General features: G+C 48.6%; 1 protein-coding gene and 1 pseudogene across 7 annotated transcripts in view; one reads left to right on the forward strand and one right to left on the reverse strand.

The window, feature by feature from the left end:
* Positions 1–2,721, reverse strand: part of SLC7A7 (solute carrier family 7 member 7) — a 48,164-nt gene extending 45,443 nt beyond the window's left edge. For 3 of the 7 annotated variants that reach the window (XM_074393211.1, XM_074393210.1, XM_074393209.1), the window contains exons 1-2: positions 897–2,721; positions 265–377 (exon numbers count right to left, since the gene is read on the reverse strand). The gene's annotated coding sequence lies outside the window, so the exon portion shown is untranslated. Of the gene's footprint in view, positions 1–264; positions 513–896 lie in introns of those variants that run through there. The other 4 variants (XM_003924340.3, XM_074393214.1, XM_074393213.1 and 1 more) reach the window with 2 other exon arrangements.
* On the forward strand, positions 1,623–1,717 carry LOC120364231 (small nucleolar RNA U3; annotated as a pseudogene).
* Positions 2,722–9,092: the final 6,371 nt, after the last annotated feature.

A 9,092-nucleotide genomic window follows, 5' to 3' on the forward strand; every position in this document is an offset into this window, starting at 1 on the left:
CCACTGTGGCTAAGACAGTCCCTTTAAAAAAAAAAAAAAAAAGGTGGGGGGGGAAGAAGAAAGAAATTGTTTACTCCTGTGGCCAGGGTTTCCATTAACAAAGGGCTGAAGTCTCTGGGCAGAAGTTTCAGCCCAGGAAGGGACAGGGTTGGGACCAAGAAACAGGAGGCTCTTAGATCACCATTCAGTCGCGTTTTAGCACTGGTTCCATCCTCCTCCTGCACTTCCCCTCTCGCCCATTGTTCCTCCTCTCCCGACTCTTACCGGTCCAGTGATCTTTGGGCAGGTGCAGGGAGGAGGGGTTACCGGCTCAGAAGAGGGGAAGGTACTAGTTAGGAGAACCAAGGGTATGGCTCCTGCTGCAGCAGCTGTTGACTCTGAGGAACAGAAAAAGCAGAGGGTGACGGGGACCGAAATGGAAAACAGGAAAACACATGTGTGACTCTGGCCAGCAGCAGGGAGGGGCCAAGGGACGGGCTGGAGCTGGGACTGCCTGATCAGACCCAGAGGACCTCAATGCCTGCCAGCCTCTAGGCACCTTCTCCACTCTAAGTCTCAGCTTCTCCTGCTCCCTACCTCAGCACCACCCTCCTCTTCCTTGTTGCCCTACATTTACTGAGCACTTAAGCTTTCCCCTCCATTGACTGTGACTTATGATACCTCTTGCAACTCCCCTCATCCCATTTCCTACTTATCTTCTACTCCTGTACTATCCGTAGTCCTGCAGAGGGGATACGATCCCACGGTTAGGGGAAGGAAACTCTGCAATCCCGTCTCAAGCATGTCAGTGCCATTTCAGCCCCTAAAGCAAGTCAAGAGAGGCAATGCAGGCCAAGGAAGACCACTTACAGACGGACAGCCAAGCACACATTTAGACATCAAGCAAGCTCACTCACAGCTGAGCTCTCCAATTGGTTCAGGTGATATTGATGTCTGTCACCAGGTAAGAGCCAACTGGGCCGTGGCACCCTGGTCAGACTAATGAGTTGGCATCCCTTCAAACCAGTATTATTTAAACATCTGTTGAATGTTTACTTAGCAGAGGTGGGGGAAATACCGATTGTCCTGGAATAAAAACTGTGTAAGCCTTTTTATATTCAAAATTAGAAATTATTACAAATTTTCATCATATGCAATCTTCCGAAGCAAGTAACTTCTTGGTAAACATGGTAAACATATTAAACCACTTAAAATGTAGATAATAGTATAAATTTCTTGCCTTCAGGGAGCAGCACTTCACAGCGAATCATGCATTTTTGGAATTACAACTGTGACTAATGCCTTTAAGCAACTGTCAGCTGGCTGGCTTCTGGGCTACACCCTGCAACTTACACTGGTCTGTTGCAAAATTACTCCAGACACAAGTAGTCCAGGTAAGGAGTTGTCAATAAGTCTATGTCACTGGATGAAAGCCAACTCATATTTCACCAAGATACAGAAATCAGAGTTCACTGGCACCAAATACCTGAATTATTCCAAGGATAAAGGCCAGGCGTGGTGGCTCATGCCTGTAATCCTAGCACTTTGGGAGGCTGAGGTGGGTGGATCAACTGAGGTCAGGAGTTCAAGACCAGCCTGGTCATCATGGAGAAACCCCATCTTTAAATTAAAAAAAAAAAAAAAAGACTATACTTTCAGGGATCATTTCTATAGTTTGTTACTAGAGAAGTTTCTCTGAACATGTAGAGCACCGTAAAAAAAATAAGATAAAATTTTTTTTAAAAAAAGGATAATTTAGTGTCCTTTAGACACTCTCAGCCTGCTACCCAACTTGCCTGCCCCCTAATTGCACTCGGGTCAGGTCCAAGTTGTGAGGAAAGTCCTAGGAAGAGAGAAGCTGTCCTCATCCACATGGGCCCCCCTGCTGTCTTCCTCACTCCACTCCAGCTTCACTGGCTTCCCTGCTGTGGCCACACAGCAAGCACGATCCCGCCTCAAAGCGTTTGCAATTCCTGTTCTCCCTGCCTGGAACATGCTTCCCAGTGATGTTGTCCATTCCCGGTGTCATTTGTTTGCTGTCACCACCCCCACTAGAATATAAGCATCACAAGAGCTTTGTTCACCACTGTATCCCCACAGTGCAGGGCTCAGGTAGACAGTTAATAAATGTTTGCTGGGTTAATAAATGGATGAATGAACTGTTATTTATTTGATTTCCCAGCTGGCTGGGCTCCTGGGCATGTCCTTGAATTTGCTCTCCAGGCCCTCCTGTGTGGCTGCGGCTCTGTCTTTTAAGCAAGGAGTACATTACTCTTTTTGATAGTAATGCATTAAAGGGAAAAAAGAAAGTATGGTTTTCATAGTTCTACAGGGAGGCCTAGAATGATTTGAAACGGGCTTTTGTTTCATTAATGGGAAAAGCAAAGTAAAACAAAAAACCTATAATCTAACACTCTTGCCCTGGATCCGGGAAATTCTTGTCTGCTGTACCTCACACCCAGGTTCAGGTGACAGGTCTGGGTGCGGCGTGGAGAAGATGAGAGCAGAGCGAAGTGCTATGACCCCGAAAGGGTGAAGGTCAGACGAGGAAAAGGCAGAGGGAGCCGAACACTCAGGTTCAGGTATATCCAAATGGGCTCAACAGCTGAACTTCGAAGCATAAACTCTTCAACTCCACACCACACGCACGCCATTGGCCCTTCCCCGGAAAAGCTCTCCCCTAGCCCATGATCCTCACTGGCCGATCCCAGAGCCGTTCCCATCCCCCTCTCCGCCCCCGCCCAACCTGCAGGTCTCACTCACCTTTGCTCCTTTCTCCCATCCCCACCCCCCAATTCACCCTTGCTTTCTCGGGGCCCCTGCCTTTTCCCTCCTTTTCTTGGGCCCCTAGTCTGCAGCCCTACGACAACGCCCTCCCAAGCCCAGACCCAGCTACCGTCCGCCTTCAATATCCCTCTCAAGAACAGGGTGGCCGCCAAGGCCCAGGTCTGGCTGTGGGGACCCACGCGAACTCTGCCTTGGAGGACCAGGACCTCACCCCACCAGGGGTCCCTTCCGCTTCCTCCACCTGGCCAAGCAGCCCCCGTCCTTCCCCCGACTCTAGGAAGCGCTAGAAGAGGGGGTTGCGGTGGGTGTAGGCGAAGGGAGCAAAGGTCCAAGCACCGAGGCCTTGAACCCGCTCCCCTGCCCGCTGGTCGCTCCCGTAGAGCTGGATTGCTGCGGGGATACGAAAATGACCGCGGATACCTTTAGAGACTGGTCCTCCAGCCCACCCCAAGAACGCTCAGCTTCCTATTCCCTCCCTCCCAATCACGACTTATGCTGGCGGCCCAACAAGGGTCTCGGCGAGAGCCCCAACCCCTGGCCACAGCTGCCTCCGGCCCCGAGATGCTTGGCTGAATCTGGGTAGGGTGCCCAGACCGGGAAGTCCCTTCGGCGGTGAGGATCGAGCAAGGGGAGGTGCCTGCTTGGAACCGGAGGAGGGCTCTCCCGGAAGGCCGTCTCTTCCACCCCGAGTTCCCTACTGCCCGCCCCGCCCCCTTGGGGGAGCTGTTGCATCAGCTTCCAGATTCCAGACCAAAAAAAAAAAAAATCGGCCCCACTAGGCTGAGAAGGCGTCGGGCAGTAGAGCTGCCGCCAGGAGGTAGCGCTTAATCAAAATTGTCCCGGCCGAGGATGCCCAGGAGATCGAAGTCCCCGGAGCACCTTTAATCTGAAGTCTCGGCAGCAACGCAGACCTAACAAAAAAGGGAGTTGCTGAATATTTCAAGAAAAGGCAACTGGAAATGCTTCATGACGTTTTAAGGCTAAACGATGGCTTGTAAATAATACAACTACCTTTCATATACCTTTTGGACAATCTAGCTTTGGCGTCTTTTTTAAGCCAACGTTGACGCTCTGTGGAGATCCGGAGAGCCACCGCCTTCAAGACCAGTCTGATAGAAACACACAGTCCTTAAGGAACTTCCCAGCCACCGGGCAAGGAGGAACGTAGTCCGCAGTCTTGATGTGCCCATTTGAAGCTCAATCATTTAATACCTAATTTAGCCAGTACTGATATAGCGGAGATTTCACAGCTCTGGGAAAAGAAGCAGAATATGTTAGAATAAATTATGTAAATAGTAATTTACCTTCCCAGTAACTGGGACTACGGGCACCCACCACCTTGCTCAGCATTTTTTTTTTTTTTTTTTTTTTTGAATCAGAGTCTTAACAAAAGAAAAAAAAAAGAGACAGAGTCTTACTCGTCTCTACTAAAATTACAAAAATTAGCTAGGCATGGTGGCGTGTACCTGTAATCCCAGTTACTCAGGAGGCTGAGGCATGAGAATTGCTTGAACCCGGAAGGTGGAGGTTGCAGTGGGTCGGGATCATGCCACTGCACTCCAGCCTGGGCGATGGGGTGAAACTTTGTCTCAAAAAAAAAAAAAAAAAAAAAATGCTGGGCATGGTGGCTCAGGCCTGTAATCCCAGCACTTTGGGAAGCCGAGGCAGGTGTATCACGAGGTCAGGGGTTCGAGACCTGCCTGGCCAAAATGGTGAAACCCTGTCTCTACTAAAAATACTAAAACTAGCCAGGCATGGTGGTGCACATCTGTAATCCCAGCTATTCAGGAGGCGAACGTAGGAGAATCACTTGAATCCGAGAAGCGAAGGTTGCAGTGAGCTAAGATTGCACCATTGCCCTCCATCCTGGGTGACAGAGGGAGGCTCCCTCTAAAAAAAAAAAAGGCCAGGCGCGGTGGCTCACGCCTGTAATCCCAGCACTTTGGGAGTCTGAGGCGAGTGGATCACGAGGTTAAGAGATCGAGACCATCCTGGTCAACATGGTGAAACCCCGTCTCTACTAAAAATATAAAAAATTAGCTGGGCATGGTGGCACGTGCCTGTAATCCCAGCTACTCAGGAGGCTGAGGCAGGAGAATTGCCTGAACCCAGGAGGCAGAGGTTGCGGTGAGCCGAGATTGCACCATTGCACTCCAGCCTGGGTAACAAGAGCGACACTCCGTCTCAAAAAAAAAAAAAAGAGAGAGAGAGAGAGAGAGTGTGTGTGTGTGTCTTGCTGTGTTGTCCAGACTGGGATATTAAAATGTTAAAGCCAAATACAGGGCATGATGCCCTTGGAAAGCAAAGGAGTTTAAGAGAGGAACTCGTGAAGCACAGATGCCTGATGCTTCACATTATTCTTTTTTTTTTTTTTTGAGACGGAGTTTTGCTCTTGTTGCCCAGGCTGGAGTGCAATGGCACGATCTCGGCTCACCGCAACCTCCGCCTCCTGGGCTCAGGCAATTCTCCTGCCTCAGCCTCCTAAGTAGCTGGGATTACAGGCACGCACCACCACGCCCAGCTAGTTTTTTGTATTTTTAGTAGAGACGGGGTTTCACCATGTTGACCAGAATGGTCTCGATCTCTCGACCTCGTGATCCACCCGCCTCGGCCTCCCAAAGTGCTGGGATTATAGGCTTGAGCCACCGCGCCCGGCCCCACATTATTCTTAACTCTACTCTGCCAGTTGAAGTCCAGAGGTTAAAAGGCATTCAGTTTAGGATGACGAAGCTGCTTTCCTGTGGCTTCTGAGGCTGATGAAGTCATTGAGGAGTGCTGTCCAGGTGCCAGACCCCTCCCTCCACCAGAGTTCCATGAGGTCCCTGAGAATGCTGATGATGTTAGTAGTCAGCATTCTGGGTTTTTTGTTGTTTCTTTCTTTCTCTCTCTCTCTCTCTCTCTCTCTCTCTCTCTCTCTCTCTCCTCTCTCCCTCTCTCTCCTCTCTCCTCTCTTCTCTCTCTCTCTCTCTCTCTCTCTCTCTCTCTCTCTCTCTCTCTCTCCTCTCTGTCCTCTTTCTCTGTTTCTCTCTCTCTGTCTGTCTCAAAATCTTAGTCCCACTGTCCAGGAAGGCTGCAATGAGAGATAGCTGTTTGGGTGAGGAGTCCACACTATCTTCTTCCTTTTCCTCCTGAAAAAAAAAAAAAAAAAAAATTAAATCATAGTCAATATTTCTGCCATTTACCCATGGATTGTCCCCCTGCCTTATCACACTAACCATATCAAAGGATAAATTTAGGGAGGCCCAAGCAGGAAGATTGCTTGAGCCTAGGAATTCAAGACCAGCTTAGGCAACATAGCAAGACCCCCATCTCTACAAAAAAATAAAAATAAAATATATATATATATTTAAAAGGCTGAACTTGCCTTCTTTCCTTTTTTTTTTTTTTTTTTGAGACGGAGTTTCACTCTTGTTACCCAGGCTGGAGTGCAATGGTGCGATCTCGGCTCACCGCAACCTCCGCCTCCTGGGTTCAGTCAATTTTCCTGCCTCAGCCTCCCGAGTAGCTGGGATTACAGGCACCTGCCACCATGCCCAGCTAATTTTTTGTATTTTTAGTAGAGACGGGGTTTCACCATGTTGACCAGAATGGTCTCGATCTCTTGACCTCGTGATCCACCCGCCTCAGCCTCCCAAAGTGCTGGGATTACAGGCTTGAGCCACCGCGCCCGGCTTCTTTCCTTTTTTGAGACAGAGTCTCACTCTGTTGCCCAGGCTGGAGTGCAGTGGCAGGACCTCAGCTCACTGCAACCTCTGCCTTCCAGGTTCAAGCGATTATCTTGCCTCAGCCTCCTGAGTAGCTGGGATTACAGGCATACACCATCACACCCAGCTAATTTTTGTATTTTTTTTGGCGGGGAGAGGGGTGGTTCACCATGTTGGCCAGGCTGGTCTCTAACTCCTGACCTCATGATCTGCCCGCCTCGGCCTCCCAAAGTGCTATGATTACAAGGCATGAGCCACTGCACTTCTAAGGACCCTTCTGTTCCCAGATTTCCCAGTTCCAGTGAAACTTCCCATCCTGCCCCCAAAGTCCTCTAGCTCTGGCTGCTTGAATTCTTTATCTGTTAAATAATTGCATTTGCCGCCGGGCGCGGTGGCTCAAGCCTGTAATCCCAGCACTTTGGGAGGCCAAGGCGGGTGGATCACGAGGTCAAGAGATCGAGACCATCCTGGTCAACATAGTGAAACCCCGTCCCTACTAAAAATACAAAAAATTAGCTGGGCATGGTGGCGCATGCCTGTAATCCCAGCTACTCAGGAGGCTGAGGCAGGAGAATTGCCTGAACCCAGGAGGCGGAGGTTGCGGTGAGCCGAGATCGCGCCATTGCACTCCAGCCTGGGTAACAAGAGTGAAACTCCGTCTCAAAAATAAATAAATAAATAAATAAAATAATTGCATTTGCCCACTCTTGCATGCTATGTTCGTATTACACACATTATTTGTTCACCTAAATGCATGTGCCCCACCCCGTTACACTTTTTTTTTTTTTTTGAGAGATCTTGTTCTGTCACCTAGGCTGGCGGGTAGTGGTGTGATTACAGCTCACTGCAGCCTCCCGAGTAGCTGGGATTACAGGCCTGGCTGTGATGCTCCCACTTCAGCCTCCCACATAGCTGTGACTACAGGCATGTGCCACCATACCTAGCTATTTTTTTGTATTTTCTGTATTTTTTTTTTAAATTTTACAGGATCTCACCATGCTGTCCAGTCTGGCCTTGAACTCCTGGGCTCAAGCAGTCCTCTCACCTCATTCACCTCAACATCCCATGTAGCTGGGACCGCAGGCACATGCCACTATGCCTGGGAAAATACACACACACACACACACACATTAATTTTTAGTAGAGACAAGGTCTCACTATGTTACCCAGGCTAGTCTCCAACTCCTGGGCTCAGGTGATCCTCCAGCGTCAGCCTCCCAAAATGCTGGGATTACAGGCCATGAGGCATGGTACCTGGCCAGCTTGTCATCTTTTCTGTCAATCCTGTATGTTGACACTTGGGTAATTCTCTGAGCCTTTGGCTTCTACTACTTCATTCCCCAAATGTAAACTATGAGACTCCAGCGCTATCCACATCAGCTGTCTATCTTGGGGCCAGCCAAAGGCTCAAGGAACCAAGCTTGGGAAAAGTGTTTGGTTCAATCCCTTGATTCCTAAAAAAATGACAAAGCAATCTGTACAATGATTGCTTCTTGGACTGTCTATCTACTTTACAGGTTTATTGTGAAAATCAAAGGAAATCATGTGGAAGTGTTTTGATAAGTAAAAATGAAGAGTATTAATGCAAGATGATAGTGATACTGTATGTCTTATTTCCCTTGCTTATTTAAGTCCATCTGTTGGCTTCTAGTCAAGTTTCTTTTGTTCCCATCCCTTCTTATTCAGCCCTAGCCTGTATTATTCTTATTGTTATCAAAAATAACTGCTTTTACTTCTTCAACCAGGATCCACCCTTCCCTTCTTTCAAAGCACAACTCACAGCCACCTCATGTGGAAAAACTTCCCAGTCTTGCAGAAGGAAATGATAAACTTCCAGATAGATCATTATACCACTCCCACAGGTTCCTCCAGTCAGCATATGTTTGTGTCTTGCCTATGTGAACCCCAAACATCTGAGACAGGTCTCAGTTAATTTTAAAAATTTATTTTGGGAGGCCGGGCGTGGTGGCTCAAGCCTGTAATCCCAGCACTTAGGGAGGCCAAGGCGGGTGGATCATGAGGTCGAGAGATCGAGACCAGCCTGGTCAACATGGTGAAACCCCGTCTCTACTAAAAATACAAAAAATTGGCTGGGCATGGTGGCACGTGCCTGTAATCCCAGCTACTCAGGAGGCTGAGGCAGGAGAATTGCCTGAACCCAGGAGGCGGAGGTTGCGGTGAGCTGAGATCGTGCCATTGCACTCCAACCTGGGTAACAAGAGCGAAACTCTGTCTCAAAAAAAAAAAAAAAAAAAAAAAAAAAAAATTATTTTGGGCCGGGTGTGATGGCTCACGCCTGTAATCCTAGCACTTTGGGAGGCCGAGGTGGTTGGATCACCTGAGGTCAGGAGTTCAAGACCAGCCTGGCCATCATGGTGAAACCCCATCTTTAAAAAATAAAAATAAAATAAAAGTTTATTTTGCCAAGGTTGAGGATGCACCTGTGACACAGTCTCAGGAAGTCCTGATGACATGTGCCCAAGGTGGTCCGGGCACAGCTTGATTTTATACATTTTAGGGAGACAGGAGACATCAATCAATATGTATGAAGTATATGAGTTCCGTCCAGAAAGGTGGAGACAGCTTAAAGCAAGGCCCCCACTTCCAGGTCACATGTAGGTG

This window comes from Saimiri boliviensis, chromosome 2 (genome assembly GCF_048565385.1).
Source record: "Saimiri boliviensis isolate mSaiBol1 chromosome 2, mSaiBol1.pri, whole genome shotgun sequence".
Taxonomy (NCBI): domain Eukaryota; kingdom Metazoa; phylum Chordata; class Mammalia; order Primates; family Cebidae; genus Saimiri; species Saimiri boliviensis.